This window comes from Cryptomeria japonica, chromosome 2, assembly GCF_030272615.1.
Source record: "Cryptomeria japonica chromosome 2, Sugi_1.0, whole genome shotgun sequence".
NCBI classification, from domain to species: Eukaryota; Viridiplantae; Streptophyta; class Pinopsida; order Cupressales; family Cupressaceae; genus Cryptomeria; species Cryptomeria japonica.
In genome coordinates, this window is record NC_081406.1 from 459,660,121 (window position 1) to 459,666,073 (window position 5,953).

Below are 5,953 nucleotides of genomic sequence, written 5' to 3' on the forward strand. Positions count from 1 at the left end.
GAAGAAAAGGCAATTAGAGCTAAGATTTCAAGAAATTGATAAATCTTGAAGGAGATTCAAATCCAATTTGCAAGCGGTCGTGGAGAACACAAAGCGGTGATTCGGCAACCGACGGAGAGTGGAGTGAAGTAGAATCAAGAAGCCCTAAATTTGCATTTTAAAGGTATTTTTCGTGTTCTTTAAAATACTCAACAATGGCTTCCTCATCTCATACCAGTTCTAGTACATCCATTGAGTCGGAAAGTTTTATTCAGAGGAAGTCCAAATATAATGCCTTATCACAAGTTCTGGCTGGAGTCATAGTTGAAGAAGGAATTTCTGATTATATTGATTGGAAAATAGATGACCTAGGGTCTGTAGCTATTGACACCGAGTTAGGTTTATTTTGCGGCAAGGACAAAAGGATCAAACTAGAGTTTAGTATCCTAGAGAAGAAGAAACTCCATAATCTAGTATACTTTCTAGAAGATTTTACGGAGGATCACATCAGGATCATTTTGAGCAGAGTCCATGGTGACAAGTACCTGGAGAAGATGCATGATATCACGCCTGAGGCAATTCATGCAGTCACCGGTTTTTGCAACATAGGGGAAATGCCAACCCTAAGAACGGTAAGCAAAACTGAAATGGCCAAGCTCACCGGTTCAACGAGTGACTCACGGGGTATGACAATTAATCCTATCAAGGATGATCTCGTGAAATATGCCTACATGTTGATAGGGTACAGAATGTTTTCAGCCAGCATGATTAATTCGGTATCTGTTGCAGCGGTAAATGCTGCTTACTGAATGATTAAAGAGGATTCATCTTTTGACTTATGCACCGATATGTAGAGGCAACTCCTGTTAAATCTAAAGGCGATCAAACAGGACAATGCACTGAGGTTTAAGTTGGGACAACTACTGATAGGGTTGTTCTTCTATTTCCAAGGTTACTTTCCTAGAGTAGGAGATGTCTAGTGGTCTCCTAACCAACCGGTAACCAAGCAGATCAAGGAAAGAATACAAGCCATTGGAACCGGTTACCCTGAAGTACTAAACAAATATTTTGATGAGTTTAGAAGAAAGATGAGTCAAATGGTAAGGATATCAGGTGATATAGTTAAGAAATATGAAGATGACATCTATTTCACCATTCAGGTGGACAAATGTTTAATGGAGGCTGTTGAGCCTAGAATGGAGGAAGTAAAGCCAACAGGCTATGAAGTTATGTATGATATGCTCGAAGGGTATGCCTCAACCCTTATTGCCTCGCCTCTTGATCCAAAGGCTAAAAGGACTAGAACCTACTTGGAGAGGATTGCACCAGCTGAAGAACCATCGGTTAAGAAAGGAAAAGAACTAGCAACAAAGAAAGCCAAAGCAGTGCCTGCAGCATCGACACCAGCTACCACTACAACTCCAAGAGTGACCAAGTGGTCACCGGTAAAGAAGAAACCAGAGGAGACAACGGCAAAAGTCTTTGAAAGAAAAAGGAAGATGAAGACAAATGAATTGGACTCTGAAGAGACCAAGTCTGATGAAAAGCCAAAGAAGGCCAGACAGACAAAGAAAATGAAGAAGAATGAACCGGTAGCATACGCACCGGTAAATATTGACATCTCCTCATACAAACCTTTGACACATTTTCAAAGCACAGTTAAGAATATTAGGAGAAAATTGCTTCATGATTTAGTAGATTATTATGATGATTTTAGTGATGAGGAAAAGGAAGAAGTACTAAAGGAAATCATCATTTATTTATGTAAAAATGACTAGTCACCATCAGAGATCAAATCTCAGACACCAGAATCTTTATTTAAAGCATTAGATAATAAATGGTGCATTGCCATTGAAAAGGAACAGGAGATTAGGGAGAAAGTCTTTGCATAGTACTTTCCTGACCTCTCAAATTCAGAATTGTTTGATGTGTTGGACCAAAATAAAGGTCTCTTCTTCACAAGGAGAAGAAGACTCTGATTGTTGGAGGGGAGAATTGAAGATGTTGAAAAAGATACTCATCAGCATATGGATTATGCTATCAACTCTCACAAAGCAAAAATGGCCAACCTCCAAGCAGAAAAAGAACCGACTGTTTCCAAACCAGATGAAGTATTTGATGAGGAAGGAAACCTAGTTGAAGAACCAATCGACACTATTGATGTCGATGCCCTAGATGTAGATGATGTCACTCAGGACATACCTTCTGAGGGAACAGAACAGTGGCAACAAGTTGAACAGGGTGGCGAGCAAGCTAAGGACAAATAGGAAGTAGCTCAAGAATAGGAAGAGAAGAAGAAGAGGAAGAGGAGAAATGAAAAGATGAAGAAGAGAAGAAGCAAGAAGAGGAAAGGAAGAAAAGAAGAAGAAGGAAGAGGAAGAAAAGAAGAAGAAGGAAGAGGAAGAAAAGAAGAAGAAGGAAGAGGAAGAGAAGAAAAAGATGGAAGAAGAAGAAAAGAAGAAGAAGGAAGAAAAAGAGAAAGAAGAGGAAAAGAGGGAAGAAGAAGACAAGGAACAAAATAAAGAAGTAGAGAAAAGGAAGAAGGCAGAAGCAGACAAGGTAGCAAAAGAAATGGAGAGTACTCTGATGGAGACTCCGAAGGAAACCAGGATTCAAGCCAAACCGGCTGATATCTCCAGTCCTATAGATCTTCAATCTGCAAGTGAGTTAGAGCTAATGCAAAGCATCAAGGTTGCTCAAGAGTGCCTTGAGATCATTCACAGGAAAAAGGAACAAGACATAATTCAGGCGGCTGTAGACACCCTTACCAGTTTAATCCCCGGTACCAATCTTCTTGACACTGAATCATCACTAGCACAACTCAAACTACTATGTACTGTAGTGGATGATCAGGTGCAGAGCCTGGAAGAAGCAGCTGAGGCAAATGTCAAGAAAGAGAATCAAAAGGCTCTTAGCATTGCTTTGGTGAAAAAGATGAATGAGCTTAGGACTGAACTGCTGAAAGACCAAAAGGACATAAGGAATGCCTTGGATGAGGGAAACTTGCTACTAAGCAAAATCTGTCAACATCATCTATTCTACGACGATGTGCTAGCTAAGAAGCAACTGCTTCAAACAGACTTATAGTCCTACTTGGGCACATTTAAGACACCTTATGATTCCTTTGCAACATATGGGCAAATCGTTCACCGGTTCTAGATCCAGTCAGCCAAAATAGAGCAAGAGATCAGTACACGATCTAAAGATTTGCAGGAAATACAACTAGTTTTACTTCCACATCTATAAATTCTTCAGAAGTGTTATCTGAACCTGGATGCCTTGACAGTCACGCAGGAGCTGAGCAAAGTTGATGCCATGGAGGAACAGGTATACCAAATGCAAACAGAAAAAGAAGTGGCCACCTCTTTACTTGAGTCCTAGTCTCTATCCATGAAACAATTTTTCCAGGACTATAAATCAGTTTTTCACAAATATTATTCATTGTTGTCATAAACTTTTTATTTATATCAAATGGAAATAAGGTTGTTCAACGATACTTTGTCATTGTTGGAAAAGGGGGAGAAGTATCTATTTTTGGTTTTAAAATTTTGATCTTCTGATACAGGGGGAGAAGTACTCTATCTATTTTGAAGACGAATAGGGAGAAGCATCTGTTTTTGAAATTTTGATATATGTTTTGATATATGATATATGCTCTGATGTCTCAATGATTATGCTCTGTATGCAAAATTGCTATACATTGTGTTGATTAAGGGATAGCGTATATGCTTAGGGGGAGCAATTTTGTTTATGGCAAGTTTTTGTTGAAAAAAACTTAGATGTAAAATTTTTATTTTCCTAAGTGTTGCCATCAATGCCAAAGGGGGAGATTGTTGCCATTTTTGATGTTTATGTTATGATTGTCATTGATGGACACACACTTGTATTGAGATCCCCTTTGTATGTATGAGCTAGAGCTCAACCGGTATTTGTTCCAACCGGTATGTTGTATTCTAGTCTTTAGACTAATGATTTTGCAGAATGTGTTTCCCTGTCTGAAGCGACATGATGACCCCAAGTGGTTTGTAGATCTCAACTGGTACAAGGGAGAAAAGTGACACAACACATTCTTACCAGTCTCCATTTTTGTCAAACTGGCAACTGGTATTTTGTATGCACCAATAATACTTTGTGATGAGTTACCAATCCGCATTTTGTGATGAGTTACCAACCCACCGATTGATTGACAGTGCCGACACACTGACGGTGCTTTTTGTGTCGTGTTACTGAGTATGTATAGATTCATTGAACGTAGGAAATTGTAATGTAATCCTATTGGACCGACATGAAATTAGATTCCTTTAAAAGGACATCATGTCTAGGGTTTTGAGTTGTTGAAACTGTTGCTAAAAGTGTTTATGTTGTGGCTAGGGTTTAAGGTGATTGTTGAGTTGTTGTAAGAGCGATCTTATCTAAGAAGATTGAGTTGTAAACAGAAAGAGATAGAGAAGACTGAAGTAATGCTCGAGTGCATTAGCAGTGAACTACACTGGATCTAATCAAGCAGTTTGTGCTATAAGATAGATCAAACACTTAATGATTACTCACATTTTTGACAAGTTTGTAGCCCTTAACTGGGTAGGCCTCAAAGCCTTTGTAAAATCCTCTAACAAGGTGGTTTGCTTCTATGTATCTAAAATCCTCTAACAAGGTACTCTTTAATCGGACTTATCTCCTAACATAGATTGAGATTCCTAACAGGATCTGTTCTGGTGAAGAACATTGTAAGACCTTAACCAGTCTGACCTTAACTGGTCTAGTTTCTATTCTACAGATAGTGACTTGTGAGTTCCATTTCATCGTGGTTTATCCCAGTTGGGTTTCCACTTCAAATATCTTGTGTTATGGTTGTATTGCTTTTGTGGGTGAATGCTTTATTCACATTTTGGTTTGCATGTGTGATAACCGGTCTGTCTGTTAGACTTTTTTACTGATTTATCTTCAGAATGTGTAAGTGTTTAAGGACAGAGATTTTTGGCATACTAATTCACCCCCCCTGTTAGTATTCATCAGCTATCATTGTATCCAAGGCCACATTTTGTGCCCTCATTTCTAGTCCTAGATCCTAGAACACTCATCTCAATGCCTTCCTATCTCCCTCTCGATCACAGGGAACCGACTCCCCATCGATCGGTATCCATAGTATCTTATACATATCCTCTAAAGTGATTGTCATCTCACCCATCAGAAAATGAAACGTGCATGTCTCTGAGTGCCATCTCTCAGTTAATGTAGTCAACAAACCCATGTTTGCTTGAAACTTGGGCATATACACAATATATTGCAATCTCATGGCCTCAACTATGACTCTATCCTCCACTATCAGCTTTCGTCGTAATCCTTGAGTCAAAGGATATCTCTCCCATGACTCGAGCATCGGTAGGTCCTCTTGCAGCCAATCAAATCAACTATGTCAATCCTAGTAGTACTCCTTGTTCATCACAAAGTGCTACTTTTTTATCCTAGTGCTTATATTTATCATACGAAACTCTATCCTAGTAGTACTCCCGGTTCATCATAGAATTGTCAATTTCAGCCCAATCCAATTGACAACATATGTTTTATCACATAATTTTCAATTTATTTGGTACACCCTATTCATCACAAAGTGCCTCGCTCTATCCTATCTTAGGGCCTCTGCTTGAGTGTATCTTCTTGAGTAGTTTCCTGATTGACAACATATGTTCTATCACACAATTTTCAATCCTAGCCCTATCTACTTTCCAAGTCTTCCCTAGAGGACCTATTTGAGTGTATCCTCTAAGCAGCTTATCCAATCGACAATGTATGTTTATCACATAACTGTCGATTCAACCTTGAAGGTGTAAACATGCTTTAAACTTACACAAATGTGCCTTCCTTGCAAATACACACCTGAAACATACAGACGTGTCTCTATCTTTTATAAGCGCACCTTCTCAATATAGACACGCTCGCATGTGGCACAAACACCTTTGAAATCATAGACACATTT